Raw genomic sequence first — 14,891 nt, forward strand, 5'->3', positions numbered from 1 at the left:
CGAGATAGAAAAATGCCCACACAGCATGATGATACCTCCCAGCTGCCAGCCATTTGGAAGCCTGCCCTTATTGATAAACGAGTCCCTAACATGATGAATGACACCAGGCCCACACTCACAAGAGCCACACAGGATGTCACCACCCAACATTCACAAAGAAAGCAGATAAAAACCCACACTGATGAGGAGGCACGACCAAGGACCAGAAGCCAGACTGCAAATGCACCATTAGCCTCTTTAAACCCCTCCTATCCTTACATGAAACACAACCCCCCAACCAATCAGAACACACTTCCACCCAATCAGAACACAGCCAAGCCCCCATCCAATCAGCTCAAACCCCACTGACAGTTAAAAGGAAGAAACAGCTGAGATCTCACATTGCTCCTGGAAGCACGAAGCATGAAGATGACGAATGAGACTTCGTCGAAACGTCGCCAAGACACCTCCAATTTTACGGGGGAAAAAACCCGAATAACTATAACTATAACTATAACTATAACTATAACTATAACTATAACTATAACTATAACTATAACTATAACTATAACTATAACTATAACTATAACTATAACTATAACTATAACTATAACTATAACTATAACTATAACTATAACTATAACTATAACTATAACTATAACTATAACTATAACTATATAGTTTAGTTATAGTTATATATATATATGTGTGTGTGTGTGTTTTATTTGTGCTAATCTATTTGTGTTAATTTGTGCTAAAAATCTAATATATATATATATATATATATATATATATATATATATATATATATATATATATATATATATATATATATATATATATATATATATATATATATATATATATATATATATATATATATATATATATATAATTATATTATTCATTGGACATCAGAGAAAGATAGATATCCTGTTCATACTGTTTGAAGAATATAGGTTCAACATATCCAGAAAGTATTCACTTGGGGAAGGCTGTTCTGTATGAACTGAATATATAACAGTTATTGATTCATGCATGCATGCATATATCCACAAATGTTTTACATTCGTATGCATACAGATGCTATTGTTGTCCCAGTAGCCTTAATTGTTAGATTGCACAATACTGTAAGAGTCAAACGCTATTACCAAGAAAAAGTATTGTTTAAATTGTCATCTTTTCATCAGAATTTCCAATACTCTCAGGTAGTCCAAGCCTAACCATAGGGAAACATCAAAGTAGACAGGAGATTAACAGTGCAGACATGACATGGGTCGCAGGCAGAACTTCAAACACTTATAGTAGGCTAAGGTTCCTCAAGAAAAACATTGCTCATTTTATGAAACTTGACCCTTGGGGAGGAAAAGTTAATACATTTTTAACACAATCACCTCACTACATGTTGTTTTATAGCACTTCAATAAGTTCTTCATGATTTCTGTAAACATGATTGCTTCCTGACTTTTCTTCATTGATTAAGAAAAGCAGTATTTGTAGGAAGAGCATATTTGTGGAAAGAGCATAGGAATAGCAAACCCGAAGAAAGATGACTCTTTACATTGTAAAATACAGTTGTTACTATATTTTATTTCAACTGAAAGAGTTAATTCAATATTTAACTAAACCAAACTAATACAATTCAAATAAATGAAACAATAATTTGAATTGTTACATATAAAACCTTTAGATATTGACACATTTTTGTACCATAACAACTTTTTAAAAATAACTCCAGTATCACAATATTGAATAAAAGGGGGAACATTTTATGGAAAATTGCCTGCAGATTAGAGCCTAAATAAAAATTGATATAAAAGTTTTGATTGAACCTTAAATTGAGTTGGTATAGAACCATAATGGTGAATCTGGTGTGCATGCCACAGGTTGCACGTGAAACCATCTCTGGTGGCCTGCGAACCATCAGCTCCAGCCTTTCAGAGGCCAGCGGATGCTGTTTTTGTCCTCCAAAGGTTTCAGGAAAGCCTCTGAAACCTGGGGGAGATGAAAAACAGGCCTAATGGACCTATCGGAAGTTCGGAAACAATCTGTTTCGGGTTTCTGGGGGACTGGAATGGGCCCCAACACATATGAACTTCCAGTAGGCCCATTGGTCCCATTTTCCGCCTTCACCAGGCTCCAGAGACTCTCCTGGAGTCTGGGGAGGGTGAAAATGGCCTCCCCTTGCCCCCCTGGAGGAAATACTAAACTCAGTTTGGAGGCTAGCATTGCGGCATGCGTGGGGGTGTAGGAAGTTAAAACCCACCCCCTCCTAGAAAAATGAAATATCCTAGGAAATATTGAAAAGGCAGAATATTATGTTTCCCTGGATGTGAAAAAGGAGAAAAGTTTTAAAGAGAAACTTCCTGAAGCTTCCTGCCTCCCCCACTTTTGTCAAAGACCTCAACCCATCAACTCCAGGGTGATGGAATCAAGGCATGCTAGTATAAGCCCTTCACCCAGCTGACCACATGGTATCTGAGAATTCAACTAAACCTGGACTCAGCCTAGAGAGTTGTCCCTGCATGGTCCCATATGAGTCTGACAACCAATCTTGCACAGGAGCAGGAGGCAGATAGGTGGAGCTAAACAGATCATAAAAAGCCCTGCAAGCCCCTCCCTTGACCCTTCTTCTTCTTCATCCAACACCTGGAAGCATGTGATCACCTTTTTCCACAGGACCTCAAGCCATGTGGTCCTGTCCACCATTAAACCATCTTTCTAAGCAGCCTCCATGCCTCCAATGTCTTTTTCCCAATTGGAGCCAAACCCAAAGGTCATTTCTTCCAACAGGGGTTTGTGCATGTATGAGCATGGGGGGGCACACTTTGCATTATGGGTGCTGGCATGCATTTTTGGCACACAACAACAAAAGGTTAGCCATCATTGATATAGAATATTTTAAACAGTGTTACAAAATGCTGCTGGGATTATCATAGAATACCTAGTCCAAACTAGATTTCATTCTGACTATCTTCCCTAACCTGATGTCTCTAAATATGTTGAATTTTAACTCCAAAGATTCCCAGTCACCATGTCATTTACTGTATTGTTTGTGAAATAGTTTATTTATTACAAGTCCTTCCCAGATTTGAGGAATGTAGAAAATATGACCTAATTAAAATATCTAATCAGGGTATTTGATGATAATAATTTATCAAAGACTTTGAACAGTTCTATAGAAGCAACAACACATTCTATTGTGATATATCCTGTATCTTTGTAGCCTGTATCTTCGATCTGATTCTGAAAAATAGATTTTGTATGCCTAGGGTAACCTTGTTCTATGTTCATCTCTATCGAGGATTGAATTTTATTAGTACTCAGTTCTTTCGTAACTTCTATCTTTTACTGAATTACTACAAGTGACCCTACTTCTGCAGACAGATGCCAGATCTGCCTTCGTTTGACACAATATTTCTCAGAACATATCTTTAAATCTCTTCTCTTTTGGCTTTAGCAGTAACTGGGTCTGAGGGAGATTAATATTTTTCTGTAATTCATAATTGTGATCATTTGCAGTAGTAATGTTACTCACTTTGTTCTTAGTATCATAAATACATGTGGAAAATTACCATCAAGTATTTAAAAGGCTTGTTGTAGAGTGTAAGAAAGAGTGAAAGTACTAAGAATGACATGTTTTACTCTATATTTTCCTACCCCAATCCATGTGTTTTGTTTTAGTTGCTCTGGGTCACTTGATTTTAATTTTAAACTGGGTAAGTAGCATGTGCCATTATTTGAGCTTCTTTTGTTTTCTAATGTATTCCTCTGCTTTCTAAGCTGTAACTCCACTATGCATTTAGAGGTTCTGGGACTAAGTTTAAAAGAGGTCATATACAGTTCAGAAATGTTTAGAAAAGAGATGGGGGGAGGGAAGGGAACTGGGAAAGATCTTTTAAGAGGGTATTCTGGTGGCAGCTCTGTAATTCCATAAATAGCTAATGTTCAGAGGATGTTCATGCATCCCTTGCATGTAATACAGATCACTACCTCATGGTAGAAGATCATATCTACACAGCAGCCAGAACATATCCAAATAGCTGTTCCAATGACTACCTTCCATTTTTTTATTCGCTGGTTGTGTGTCAAAATTTATTTATTTATCTATCGAAAAAGGATAAAATTGGTCTCAAAATTCCCATGAATGATGAGGCGATTGAGATTTATTGGTAACTGGCTTCTAATCTATCTCCCTTCAGATTGGTGGACTGCAGTTTATATGACTTCTCAATGTTCAACTGATATAAATAGGGTATTTCTATCATTTCCCCTGCTTAGGATCTGGACTCAGAAGAAGCCAGGGAAGCCGAGAAATATGAAACAGAGAAATGGTAACATTATTCTCGCACCATCAAAGAAAACGCAAAAGTGTCAGTGAGAATGAGATAGGAAAAATAGTTTTTTTGTTGAGGGGACAACAAAACCAGTGCAGTATCTGCGTTTACTTGTTTGCTCAATTGATTCAGAGAAGAAGCAAGAAGGAAAGGCATAATGATGCCTATAGGAACAAGTGGATGGGGCCCTTGATTTGTAGTATGTGGTTGTGAATTTAGAAATGAAATTATTTGTACTCCTGCCCTTTCAACCCAACCCTGAAGCTCACCTGTTTTGCCTAATATAGCTGAATCTTTCCAAGTACCATCTTTGAAAGCTATTCTACACTCTCCCCCTAACTATTTAATTTATTGTATAACCTTTACACCTCACTAAGAGACTTCCTGAGTTATTGTAGTTACTCCTTTTCTCTCCCCTCCTTTCCTCCAATTGCTCTGGCAAGTAGTCAAATGATTTTCACTGAGGCATTTCGAGCACTGATATATATTAACTTTAGAAATTGTCTAGCTAACATTGACGTTCCCTTCCTCTTTCCATTTCCACCTCACTCTTTCTGTTCCTTTCTTAAAAAAAAAAGTTAAGGGAGGAAATGTATGCTTATTGGCTGATTTTAAAGCATTTGCACGTAGTTGCTGGCATCTGCTCAGGTACAGTCTTTGTGAGGGCTTTAATAGGTCAGCTCAGCTCAACAGCTTCTGCTTCTCTTGCCCGTCCTATTTTAACAAAGCTGGGGCTATGTTTGTACAGCTGCATTTTTAGCAGTGGGAGTTCCACCGATCTCACATGCGTTCAGTTCCTCTGCCTCCTCTTTGCCATTTTTACCACTGCACAAATGCCCACATATTTGAAACTATAGGAGGAAAAAAAACTGTCTGACTAGCAGGTAAAATGCTCAAGAATTCATGTCCTGTTTATTTTCTTTGCTTGATTTCCTGCTGTTACAGTAAGTAAATGGTCTTTTTTTCGCTTTTTCTACGTATTTGTCTTTCTCTGATTGGATAAGAATGAGAGAAACCATGGCTTTCAGATACTTTTATAGGACTTCAAGGAGCCTCTGTTCTTTATATGCTACTCTGAGATTCTTCCTCCAGGACAGATGGTCACAGAGACAGATAGATGAACTGTGATTTCACTGGGGAAGAGTAATATTTGAATAAGTCAAAGAAATACATGTGGCAGAATGGCAGCTGAAATTATTTTTGAATTTCTGCCATAAATTACAAAATTAAATATCTAGAAATGTAGTACATTTGCAGGTATACAGAATGGCAAAATCAAGCCACACTGCTTAAGAATGTATCATCAATTTCCAGTCACTCTTTTGTTCCTGTTTTTAGTATGGTAAAATAAGAAAGTTTTTTTTAAATCAAGCTAATAAAAAGTTGAGCATATTAGAATTAAAATTAACAATAGTGTCAAGTGTGTTTTCCAAAGAAGCCTTTTATATAAAAAAATTCTCCTGAATGATTGCCAGAGCACCGGTCAGTTTTGTCAAAGAAAAGGTCCAAATTGGAAATTATGAATTATCAACTCACTCAGTTCAGTGTTTATGTTTTTCATTTCAGTGTTTATTTGATTTGGTTTCTAAAAGTCAGAATTGTTCAATGACAGTTTCATTATAATAAAACCATGTTATCAATATGTTTAAAACTTCTTATTTCACAGGTTCTATAAGACTTTCCTATCATGGATTCTGCCTGGTTCGCAATCACAACTTCAGAAAATGGCAGCCTGAAGGTCACTAGTATGCCAAAAACATACCTTACATATCTTCTACTAAGAAAGAAATGTTAATTTTCAGAAGCAATAGGGATTTCAGAAGTATGGATTGCTTATGATTGTTAAACTTTGCTCCTTATGGAGTGTTCAAAATAGGGTCTCATTGAAGCACAATCTGGCTATTCTTAAAAAAATCCTAGCGTACGTTTTCTTGAATACCCAAGAGATACATATTAAGTATCCATGATAATCTTTTTGACAGGTTTAAGCTTCAGTCAGTTGCTACTGACTCTTAATCACACTTAACTATACATGCAAATATCCATGATATCGCTAGACAGCACATTTTTATGAAGTAGTGAGTCCTTGACGGTCTGAAAGGAAATAGATTGAACTAGACAATTCTGCAATTCTTCTTCACCAGATCCCAAAAAGGCCTTATTTGGTTTCAGTCTCTATGTTGAACTCATCTATTATTTTTCTTCTACTTCAGATTTTGCAGTAATTGAACATTACTTTTCTGCAGTGTTAAAATGTATCTACTGTTCACTTTCACAACTGTATGTCGATGGTTGATAGAATATAGCCAGAAAAATATATATCTAGAAACACATCAGTAATAAGAATCAATGCTCTTAGCATGAATTAAGCATATTTATGATAAACCTAACTCCTTCAAAAATGGATCAAGCTGGCTTGGAAGAAAATATGCTGTTATTCAATGGAATAGTTAAACAGAGGACATTTATCAGCAATGTAGTCACTCAATCATCTTTGCAAATCCTGCACATCGTAAAGATTTAGTGTAAACCAAGAACACACAACTTGATCATAGTCTGAATCACTCTAGTCTTTGAATGGAACTCTGGTACTGCATTCCAGTAGATGAGAGAATGCCTATGTGATGATAAATCCAGGCAAAAATGAATAAATGTTGTATTAATATTTAAAGTTTAATGTAATGATCACACAGTGTGGCTCTGCTCACACAGTATATTTTATTGGATGAAAAAGAAAATTGGGAGAACCAATAAGCCATAGTTCATCAATCTTTTCCTTTTGTAACTGTAACAAGATCGTGATGGTGAACCTATGGCACGTGTGATACAAGTGGCACATGGAGGCTTCTCTAAGGCACACAAGCCGTCGCTCCAGCTGAGCTCCACTGCAGATGCACATGCACATCCCGCCAGCCAGCTGATTTTTGGGTCTCTGCAGCCCTTGCAATTTAATAAGAATGCAGTTAAAACACTATACAAGCCATTGAGAATATAACTATGTACATCCAACAGGAACAGGAAGTGCCTCAGTGGAGCAGATAGAGGTAAATCCTAGAGATGAAGGAAATGCATCACTGAACAATGGAGATAAATGCTAGAGAGAAATAAAGTTTCATACAAAGCTGACATAACACCTGTAACAGGGTGCACATGCACAGGGGTGAGGGAGCATGGAGGCGCTCCCTATGCCCCATTTTTGGTCCCAGGAGGCTTCAATGAGGCCTTCTAGGCCCAAAAAGGGGTGTGGGGATGGCATTCCCCCTCATGTCCATTTCTGGCCACAGAAGGCTTCAGGCAGGCCTGCTAAGCCCAAAACAGGGTGTGGTGGATACAGTGTGCCTCCCCCATGCTCCATTTTTGGTTCCAGGAAGCTTCAGGGAGGCCTGCTAGACCCAAAATGTCATGGGGGATCACGCATACATGCACAACGGGTGGGGTCATGCATGGGGGGGGTCATATGTGCATGCACACATGTGGAGGTTGCATGTGCATTGCATTATGGGTGTGGGCACATGTGCACCATCACTTGCACACATATACTTTTGGCATGCGAGGACAGAAAGGTTAGCCAGGACTTAATTAGGATATAAATTTCTAGACAGTCCGTGTGAAAATTAGGTTTTTCTAGACTCTGTCTCTATAGTTTTCCATCTCTACCTCTTCCCCACTGGTCACATAAACACACACACACACACACACACACTTCCAGGACTGAAATGGATAGGGATGATAAGAATACCCTCCGACTCTATTTATCCTGGGGTGGACCCAATCACTACATAAAAAACTTTAATACTTTTTTCAATGAGACAAAAATGAAACAACAAAAGCAGTGGGGCATTACCACTTAATGAGTGATGTATAAATGACTGATTCTGTGTTATTTGTTCATAAACATGAGATAAATAAGAAAAAGAGAGAATACCCTGATAATAATTTGTATTAACATTTATAGCAATAGCAATAGCAGTAGACTTATATACCGCTTCATAGGGCTTTCAGCCCTCTCTAAGTGATTTACAGAGAGTCAGCATATTGCCCCCAACAATCTGGGTCCTCATTTTACCCACCTCGGAAGGATGGAAGGCTGAGTCAACCCTGAGCCGGTGAGATTTGAACCGCTGAACTGCTGATCTAGCAGTAGCCTGCAGTGCTGCATTTAACCACTGCGCCACCTTGGCTCTTCTAATACGCCACCTTGGCATCCTCTAATACAGTGGTTCCCAAACCTTTTCAGTCCATCGCCCCCTTGGTGCTACAAACTGATCCTCAGTGCCCCCCATCCAGTGGTGGAATTCAATTTTTTTTTATGACTGGTTAGGTGGGCAAGGCTTGGTGGGAGTGGCTGGGGGAGTCATGTTCTTCATTGTTCAGTAAATTCTTAATGTGATGGATGGGCTTGATGAAGTGATACCAGTTTCCCAATGTCTGGTTTTACGTCACTTAGCAGGAGTCTTAAATCACCACATTCATTAATCTGGAGTTGATTTCTTTGCTTGGAGCGAAGTTGGATGACCACACTGAAGCGACGTTCCACAAAATATGATGTTGGAAATGCAACAAGGGGCTTCTTAACCACTGTCCATAGTGCAGGATAGCGATCAGAAATTTCTTTCTGTAACCAAAACTCTTGGTACGATTCCTTGAACTTCAGCTCAATGTCACCAATATTTGCTTGAATTATTTGATGACATTATTGCATGGTACTTAGGGATTCCCAATATGGAAAGTGAGAATGGGAAAATTTTAACAGATCTATATGTTCTTGGGTTATAATTTTCACTAAAGAACCATGGGGATGGAAAGGGAAATATAGACAATGGAGTCCAATCCCCTTCCTGATGGTGCTGTTTCAAAGCTGAAGATCCAGCACTGTCCAAAGACATCTCCGTAGTCATGTGGCTGGCATGACTAAACGCCAAAGGTGCATGGAACGTGGTTACCTTCCCACCAAAGGTGGTTCCTATTTTTCTGCTTGCATTTTTATATGCTTTCAAACTGCTAGGTTGGCAGAAACTGCGATAAGTAACAGGAGCTCATTCTGTTATGCAGCGCTAGGGATTCGAACCACAAACTGCCGACCTTTCTAAATGACAAGCTCAGCGTCTAATAGAGCAGGATCAAAATAGGATGTGACATCATGATTTCTAAGATTCTTATCTTACCAAATATATTGTTGCATTTAAATTTTGTTTTTAAAAAAAATTAAGAGAAAAAGGAAAACTAATTAACAAAACTTTCCTAAATGCAAAATGTTTTCTGATAGTGATGAAGGAATCTACAGAATAGGTGGGCTGACTTGGGGTACCTTACCCATTTATGTGGAGATATATTTGAAGTAAGGTCTGTGTTTATGTCAGATAGGATCTTCCATCCATTCCCCTTTCAATTTTCCTTGTTTCGCTGTTTTGTTATATTCAAGCTCTGAAATAAGACATGATTATAACACAAATTCTTCTGTTGTGACAGAAGATGCCGCTTTCTATGCTAATCAAAACAATACAGGCATACTGAGTTGCACGAACAGTGGTAATCTTGCTAAAAGGAAAGATTATTACAAAGAGCTAGCTTTGAAGTGGGTATGGAATGGGAGAAAGAGCAAATGCTGGCAGAACTAAACAAACATGCAAGGGGGAAAACATTAAAGAGCTCTTTGTTCCAAACAGCAGAAGTTAACTACTCAAGGTTAAGAAAGAAACCACCCCCATATACTTTTCCAGGCTCTGAGAAGGCACTTATTGAGATCTAGTTGTACAGGACTGTGTGATTCTTTTATGCTATTTTAATTTTAATGCTTGATTAATATAAAACTAAAGAACAATATTTTCTTTAACGAAAGAAAGAGGGAGCAACATAGATTAACAATATGATAAAAGTAAACTTTAGGGTTGGCATTAATTATGGGGCGAATGGGAAAATGAAAAATAGGGAACCTATATTATTGGCCTTGAATTAAGTGGTAGATACAAAAATGTTGCTTAAATGTTTTTCCTTTATTAGAACCAAGAAAAGTGACCATAATTTTTCAGGTTTTTCAGTTCTCCTTGCCACAGATATAAAAAAAGACTGAGGAGTTGATTGCATGGTTGCGGCTGTCATTTGGACTTTTGACTCCCTGTGGATTACGCCCCCCCCCACTCCCCCATGCACAAGATCCTGGTATGACATAATATAAAATTAATGGAACATCTGGATTTATTTCAGCAAACCCAGAAAGCAATTTTGGATGAGGCAGAGTAGGGGAAGGGGAAGGGGGAGGGGAAGGAGGAGGGGGAGAGGAGGAGGAGGAGGAGGAGGAGGAGGAGGAGGAGGAGGAGGAGGAGGAGAAGAAGAAGAAGAAGAAGAAGAAGAAGAAGAAGAAGAAGAAGAAGAAGAAGAAGAAGAAGAAGAAGAAGAAGAAGAAGAAGAAGAAGAAATATGATCAGTGGATTATTTTGGTGAAGAGCATGGAATACTCAATATATAAATATCTTTTTCAAATATATTTTTCAAAGTACAGAAAAATATTTTGTTTTGGAGAAATTTATTCTGTTAGATTTTATTCAGTGTTGTGTGCATAGTGATCTTTTCATCCATTTTTCCTCCACAAGAAACTACCAAATATTCTTAGTAGCTGAGAGATCCAAAGTTATCTAGTGAGCCTCTGGGACTAAGGACAGATTTGAAATTATGACTCCCTGATGCCAGTCCTGTTCCATAACTATCCTATTACAGTAGATGGTTATATATGGTGTTTCTAATATTCTTTAAATAAATGATTCATTCAGTGTTATTCACTCTCCATTTGTTAGGTCAAAGATAGGCAGTGTTAGAACTTGAGGGAAAAACATCCAAGCAGGCTGTACTGATTTCTGTTCTGACAGAGAAAATATATCAGTACAAGAAAGTGGCATGAATGTGTAATTCCCTTTCTGGGGCAAATATTTTATATGCCTTTATTTCTATCTTTCTGCAGATAAAGATTGGACAGCCATGATCCACATGACACATGTGAAATATGGTACCATTCTTGTACTCCTCTGAAGTCCATATGACAAAGATCACATCACTAAACTTGGCAAAAACCCACTTTTTTTTGGCACCACAATTTTTATTTATGCAACCAAAATAGGTACGTTAATCTAAAGTGTAACAACACAATAACAACAAAATAAGATGAGCTAAATATTTCACACACACACCATCAGTGACATGAACAAATATCTCACATAGAAAAGCTTACAAAATATAAATTAAAGTAGAAAAATTGCTCTGCTAAGTTATCTTTGAGAAGGACTTCATCATATGTACCACTTATAAATTAGGGACTGCTTACACTCAGCCTGCCTTTTTCTGCATCCCCTTTAAATGTAGTAATATAGGAAGAATTCCCCCAGGATACTTAGATGGGGATAGTCAATGTAACCAAATCTTTGTTGCTAGCTTGCTTATGTACATGGATACTGAGGGTTGAAAGTGGCTTAAATGTTGGGTTTCACTATTTAAATGGAGATGTTTGGTTAGCATAATTTTTCTAGCGACCCTTTTTCCTGCTTAAAATAAAAGAATTCGCAACATGGGCTTAACTAGATTGTAACTGGGGTCAGTATGTCATGAGAACACTTAAACTAATTTAGAGTCACTGCCATCATAGAGAGGTCAGGCCTATTCCCTCTACATTATTATCACTTTCCACATATCCCCTTAGTAGTGGGCCCAGGGATTAAAAGTAAAGTAACCAAAGAGAGAACAAAGTATGTCTAGAACTTCATCTCTGTCACAAAAGTCTGAAAAATAAATCTTTAAGTTACCAGTTTATACAACATAACTGATTAGAAAGGCTTGCTGTAGACTCAGAACTGTTTGAAATGAAAAATGATTACTTATGATTACTTGGCCAATTCAACTAACTCAGCATTTCTGTTGTATGAGATATTAATCTCCCATGGCAGGGAAGTTAGCTTGGTTACTTCATTCTTAACCACTTTCTTGGTTTACACATTATAAAGTACTATGTCACAAAATAAGCTAAATAGATTCATGAAACACAAATTACAAAAAACCTAACAAATTTTACAAAAGAACAACGTACAGCATGTGGGGGGGGGGGACATGCAGCTGCTAACATTTTTATTCAGTCAGCTTAAAATACTATGCAAATAGAATCGAGGAAGAGGTAGATGCTTGGCAAGTTGAAAAGGATCAGCTGAAAATTTAGCCAATAGTCTTCCTCAGAGCCAAATAAATTATGAAGCCTTATATTCCTTCCAAATGGTTTTGAGAAAGGGTAGTCAAGGACAAGGTTATTATATGTCTTTTCTAGTCCTGGTAGATTGGAGCAACATATCAGTGGAAGCAAACAAACAATCTGGCCTATGAGTTATCCTTTATAACAAAAAGCATGGATTTGTGAGGAATGCAAAATGTGGCACTAGTAATGTAACCCAACAAATAATGGGCAATTGAGAGATCATATATCCTTGAAATAGATAAAATCATATGCAATATATGTGCCTTTCTCTTCTTAATCATAATTGCTGCTAAATGCATGTTTCCTTCACAGACACATAACTCACTGCAGCCTTAACTTGGGCATGTCAGCACTTAATATTTCCCACTAATGTTACATCTGGAGATGTTCAGATATTAACCACAAAACTGAGGGCAACCCTTAATCATTTGGCAAGTACTTGAAGGAAGAAAGGTAATATATCATTTTTTTCCTTTATAGATGAATTCCAGAAATATAACAATGTCACTCTTTAATAGTTGCTTGTAATTCTGAAAGTCTGTGACCAGCAAAGAGAATTGGTGATATCTTTCTTTAACTAAGACATCCACATGAGCTTGGCATATATGCATGGTTATATGTGCATAATGATGCCTATAGATGTACAGGCTGTCACCAGTATTACATTTGTACTGCAAGACTGATAGCTCTTCAGTGGTATTTAAAAAAAACATACTAGCTTTATATTATTCAATTGGTTAAAAACATTTCCATTTTCCGTTCAGCTGTCCCCATACCCTGGAGATTAAGTACAGATAGTATAATTGTAGTCCTTGACTTACAACCACAATTGAGTCTGGAATTACAGAAACAAGTCATGCCAGTTGTTAAATTAGTTATGTGATTGACCCAATTTTATAATAGTTGCAGTTGACATTAAGCAAATCTGTGGACGTTAGCCACAAGGGCCAAGATGTACCAAGATGCAGCAAAAAGCAACTCTATATAACTATAGGGTACTGCAAAGAAATTGCAAAAGCAGGTCAATTGCTGAGTGCCCAAAGTGCAGTTAGGTAAGTGGCAGGACAATTGATGGTCAGAACTTCAAATCTTTATTGTAAGTATCTTTTTTTTTTGGACTCCATCGTAACTTTGAACAATCTCTAAGTGACTAAGTTATAAATTGAGGACTACTTATAATACCAAGCTAAGTACCCTTCTATGCTGCCAGGTTTCTAATCTCAATGAACTGTTGTTCTTTAATATTTGATTCTTTATCTTAATGTGAAGATTCTGCCAAGTAATTGCTGTCTTCTGATTGCTCTTTTAGATCTCAGACTCTGATTTGCTGCATGCCTGCTGTTAGCTGTGGCCCTTTTGAACTATGAAAAAGGTGGCTGCTGTGATAGATTGTGAACTTGGTTGTGAGCTATTGTGAATAGACTGTGAGCTTGTTTGAGATCTCCTGCATCTTTTGGTGGATAGCCAGTGGAATGATCGCTTTTAGGAGCATATTAAGCTGAAAGAAAAGCAATCATGAGGATATGCAGTGATAAGGAAATCCATTTCCCTCCTGCCAAGCCTTAATGTTCAGATTTTCAGCTTTCATTTAAAAATGAAATCTCTTGTTCTTCCAAAGCCAAGAAATAAAATATAGAATCACTATTTTGCCTATTTTATAATAAAGTGGGTCTCCTGTATTTAACAGTAAGAAAAGCCAGCACCAATGACAATTGCTGCCTGAATTAGAGATCTAGCAGATGAATTTGTACAATGTATTATGTTTGGTTAATGTTAATCATTGTTAGATTGTTTTTTATTTCATAGAATGTGCTTTGAAATTAAACCCATCTAATTTGAATATTCATGAAAGCTTTCAAAATATAAGAAAAACATCAGCTCATACATCAGCTATTGTTAATTTATGAAAAAAAGATAGTATTGCTAATAGAATTATAGAATTATCCAATCCTTGAATAGACGTAACCCAGGTTGCTGGACAAATCTTGGTAGAAAGATCAGGTTTTTTGTGAGTAATACTAAGGTATTGATCTCTCAAAGCCTTGAGAAATCAAGTATGCAGTATATTTTTCATATAGTTGTACTGTGTTTCATTTATAGAATATGTTACTAAAATAAAGCACATACATAGGAAAAGTGGACAAATGTGTTCTATATGCAGATTACAGTTTTATACTACATTGCTGATCTTTTCCTGTTTTTATGAAAGAACCTGCAGATATATGATAATACACCTTTTGACAACTGATCATTTAACGGTGGCAGAATGATATATCTAAATTTGACAGGGCAAAAAAGCCACGAGTTAAATATAAGGTATTACAAGATTCAAAGGAAAGAAGATG

The 14,891-nt window shown here is 37.1% G+C and overlaps 1 long non-coding RNA gene across 1 annotated transcript; it reads left to right on the top strand.

Annotated features, from left to right (window-relative positions):
* The first annotated feature begins 5,105 nt into the window (after positions 1-5,105).
* Positions 5,106-14,665, top strand: LOC148045809 (uncharacterized). Its single transcript, XR_015696238.1, has 4 exons — positions 5,106-5,260; positions 11,272-11,427; positions 12,859-12,999; positions 13,856-14,665. It is a non-coding gene; the product is annotated as an uncharacterized LOC148045809 (long non-coding RNA).
* Positions 14,666-14,891: the final 226 nt, after the last annotated feature.

The sequence above is a fragment of the Thamnophis sirtalis genome, unplaced genomic scaffold, assembly GCF_051295495.1.
Source record: "Thamnophis sirtalis isolate CommonGarterSnake01/CBP01778 unplaced genomic scaffold, rThaSir2_p1.2 scaffold_4, whole genome shotgun sequence".
Classification (NCBI taxonomy): domain Eukaryota; kingdom Metazoa; phylum Chordata; class Lepidosauria; order Squamata; family Natricidae; genus Thamnophis; species Thamnophis sirtalis.